Source organism: Acinonyx jubatus, chromosome D1 (genome assembly GCF_027475565.1).
Source record: "Acinonyx jubatus isolate Ajub_Pintada_27869175 chromosome D1, VMU_Ajub_asm_v1.0, whole genome shotgun sequence".
NCBI lineage: Eukaryota > Metazoa > Chordata > Mammalia > Carnivora > Felidae > Acinonyx > Acinonyx jubatus.
In genome coordinates, this window is record NC_069390.1 from 112,105,038 (window position 1) to 112,109,500 (window position 4,463).

A 4,463-nucleotide genomic window follows, 5' to 3' on the forward strand; every position below is an offset into this window, starting at 1 on the left:
CGCGGGGCTCAAACCCACAAACCGTGAGATCATGACCTGAGCCGAAGTCGGATGCTTCACCGACTGAGCCACCCAGGCCCCCACAAACTCATTTTTTAAAGTAATCTCCATGCCCAACATGGGGCGTGAACTCACAACCCCGAGATCAAGAGCCACGTGTTCTGCCTGAGCAAGCCGGGTGCCCCCCACAAACACATTTTAAAAAGCCAGCATTACCCTGATCCCAAAGGCAGAGTCCCTGATGAATATAGATGCGAAAATCTTTAAAACTAGCAAAGAGAATTCGGCCCATTTAAAGGATCATTTGCCGGGACACCTGTGATTTATCCCTGGGATGCAAGGCTTTTCTGACACATGCACGTAACCAACGTGATACACCACAATGATGGACTGCGATCATACAGGTTTGGTTTTCTTAGACAAAAGCATCTGACAAAATTCAACATCTGTTCACGATGAAACCTTAAATTAGATCTGGAAGGAATGTCCTTCCGCTATCATACGTGGACAGCATACAGGCTATTATCAGGGTCACAAGGAAGACGGGGGGGTGGGGGTGGGGGGGTGGGGGGGCACCTGGGCAGCTTAGCCAGTTAAGCGTCCGACTTCAGCTCAGGTCATGATCTCGCAGTTCATGAGGTCGAGCCCCCTTTCAGACTCTGTGCTGACAGCTCAGAGCCTGGAGCCTGTTTCGGAATCTGTGTCTCCCTCTCTCCCTGCCCTTTCCCTGCTCACCCTCTCTCTCAAAAATAAGTAAACAAAAAAGAAAAAGAAGACGGGGTAATCACTATTTGCACACAAGATGAGAAGTTCGAGCCAGAGCAGTTAAAAAGCAAGAAAAGGCATCAGAATTGGAAAAGAGTAAGTACAATAGTCTTTATTTGCACACATGTTCTCATAAACAGAAAACCCTAAAGATCCACCAAAACCGGTTAGGGCTAACGGACACAGTTGCGAGATAAACCAATGCTCAAAAAGCAGTACTTCTACATACTGACAACAAAGCGTCTGAAAAATAAAGATGATCCCATATTTATAACACCAAAAACAAAGTACCTGCGATTAAATTTAGTCAAACAACACAAAGATTTCTACACTGAAGACTACAAGACACTGGGGAAAGACACGGAAAACATAAACAGAAAGGTATCCTGTGTTCATGGACTGGCAGAATTAATGCTGGCAAAACCCATAATCTGTAGTCCTCTTAAACCTGGTACCCATCCTGCCTGTCCAGCCTTGTTTCTCGTCTCAGTATTCACTTTCTTTTTCCAAAAATGCCTCATCCATTTTTGTCTTTCTTCATATTTCTCCCTCTGCCTGGAAAATACCTCTGTTCTCCAATTCAGCATAGTCTAATCCTACTTAATCCTTGATAGCCAACAGTAGACAAAAATCAATGACATTGACAGACTACAAAACCCAGAAATGGACCCACACCTATATGGTCAGCTCATCTTCGGCAAAGCAGAAAAGAATACACAATGGAAAAAAGTCTCTTCAACAAAAAGTGACGGGAAAACTGGATGGTTGACATGCAGGAGAATGAAACCGTACCACCTCTTTTTTTTTAATGTTTGTTTCTCAGAGAGACAGAATGTGAGTGGGGGAGGGGCAGAGAGAGGAAGACACAGAATTCGAAGCAGGCTCCAGGCTGGAGCCAAGGAGCTGTGAGAACATGACATTAACCAAAGGCGGACACTTAACTGAGCCACCCAGGCACCCCCTGTACCACTTCCTTACACCATATACAAAAATAAATTCAAAATGGTTGAAAGGCCTAAATGGGAGACAAGAAACCACCAAAATCCTAGAGAACACAGGCAGCAACCTCTTTGACATCAGCTGTAGCAACTTCTTCCTAGACGTGTCTCCAAAGGCAGGGCAACAAAAGCAAACGTGAACTATTGGGACCTCATCAAGACAAAGACCTTCTGCCCAGTGAAGGAAACAATCAACAAAACTAAAAGACGACCTACTAAATGTTAGAAGATGTTTGCAAAAGACAGACCCAATAAAGGGATAGTATCCAAACTCTATAAAGAACTAATCAAACGGGCAGAAGACATGAACAGACCTTTTTCCAAAGAAGATATCCAGATGGCTAACAGATGTCACACATCTCAAAAAAAGTGTCCTATATATATATACGTACATATTTTATATATATACACTTACATATATATATTTATATATACTTATACACACACACACACATATATATATATATATATATATATATATTTTTTTTTTTAAGTGTATTTATCTTGAGGGAGACAGAGAATCCCAAGCAGGAGCCACGCTGTCAGCACAGATCCTGACATGTGGGGCTTGAGTCCATGAACTGTGAGATCATGACCTGAGCTGAAATCAAGAGTCCGACGCTCAACCAACAACCTCCCAGGCACCCCTCAAGTGACTTACTTTAAAAATCTGCATAGGGGCCCCTGGGTGGCTCACGTGCTTAAGCATCAGGTCATGATTTCACAGTTACTTCATGAGTTAGAGCCCAGCATCAGGCTCTGTGCTGACAGCCTAGAGCCTGCTTCAGATTCTGTGTCTCCCTCTCTCTCTGCCCCTCCCCAACTCGCGTGCACTCAAACATCAACATAAAAAAAAAAAAATCCGCATATACTGGTCTCACACAGTATGTGTGTGCTGTTCAAGGCTCATCCGTACCATGTGTAGACCACCACCCAGGCCTCCAACAATCTACACTTCACTGAGCCTAAATTTGCACCGTTTACAAGTCTCCTAGGGTTTTAAGCATTAAATAAAGCAATTAACAAAGCATCTGACATTTGCCTCTTGGTTCAAGTACACCTGTTACGATTATCATTGTTAGGAGAGCAAAAAGGAAGCGACTAAAACCGACTCACCCTGATCTAGGCGGACAGGACTCAGCAAGTAGATAAAATGTGCATCACGTTACCACTTAATATTTTTACCGAACACAAGAAAGACGTTCTTACACATTACAATGGGCTAGCTGAACAAAGCCAAGACAGATAAACTTTCAAATACACAGAATTCAAATTTAAACACTTGGTTCTTATGCTGGATCACAGTCCGTGCAATTTTTAAAAATATTAACGCAACCTACTAGAATAATTTGTCCAAAAAGCACAGGCTAAGGAGCCAGGCAGACCCATGTTCAAATTTTCCTTTATGGCTGTTGACAGGATTCGGGCTAATGTGCTTCTCGCACATTGCTTTGTCTTCGAGGGCCACCGTAACGGAGCGCCAGACTGAGTGCTTACTTTCTCACCGTTTCTGGAGTCAACAGGCTACAAGATCTGGTTTCTTCCGAGGCTTCTCACCGAGACTGCTGGTGGCCACGTTCCCCTGCTCTCTCTGGGTGTGTCTGCATTCAGATCTCTTGTGAAGACACCAATCCTCCTACACTTGGGCTCACCGGACCTCACTTTGCCATCATGACCCCTTTAAAGGCCCCGCCTAGAAATACACTGACATTCCCAGGTACTAGGGAGAGAAGGATGGGGAGCATAACAGCCCGGGACCGCATCCTAATTGTTTAAAGAATACAGCACTGGGCCTGGCACACAGTGGATCCTCAACACATACAGCAGCGATCAAGCAAAAGAAACAGAGCAGTTTCTAAAATGATTTAATGTGCTCTCAACTCCTTCTGGAAGGGCAGGGACCGACTTACCTGCAGACACACGCACGCGGACCTACCAACTCCATCAGCACCTCCTGCTGGAAACAAAGGTGGGAAGAGACTGGAGGATGGAGAAATCTGGACTCTTCCCAGTCTCTAAGGGATCTAAGGAGTTACAGGGTAAGAAGAAACACGGAGCATCTGAAGTATCTGAGCTTTCCATGGGACCTCAGCCATCGACCAGATCTGGGACAGTAAGCCGGGCCCAAGGAGGAGTCCCCCCCCACTGCCTGCGTTCCCACCTCCTCAGCTCACCAACACCCACGCAGCAAAGCCATCACAGTCGTTTTTAAATCCCAATGCAGATTTACCAAATTTGTTTTAATATGGATTTTAATAATTTCTATAATATAAGGGCACCTGGGTGGCTCAGGTGGTTAAGCGTCCAACTTTGGCTCAGGTCATGACCTCACGGTTTGTGGGTTCGAGCCCGTGAGGATCTGTGCTGACAGCTCGGAGCCTGGAGCCTGCTTTGAATTCTGTGCCTCCCTCTCCCTCTGCCCCTCCCCTGCTTACACACTCTCTCTCTCTCCCTCTCAAAAATAAACATTAAAAGAAAAAAATAGTATCTATAATATAAAAGCAACTAGATACTGTCATCTAAAAGAATTTCATAGATCACATTAAACACTTCTTAGTAATCTGTTTTATGAATTCAATTTTTTATTTAACAGCTAACATCTGAGTGCTTACAGGGTGACAGACACTACAGTTATGTACATTATTAACTCATTTAAATCTCATAAGGCATATAGAAAATAATTTTTAAGAGAAGAAAATC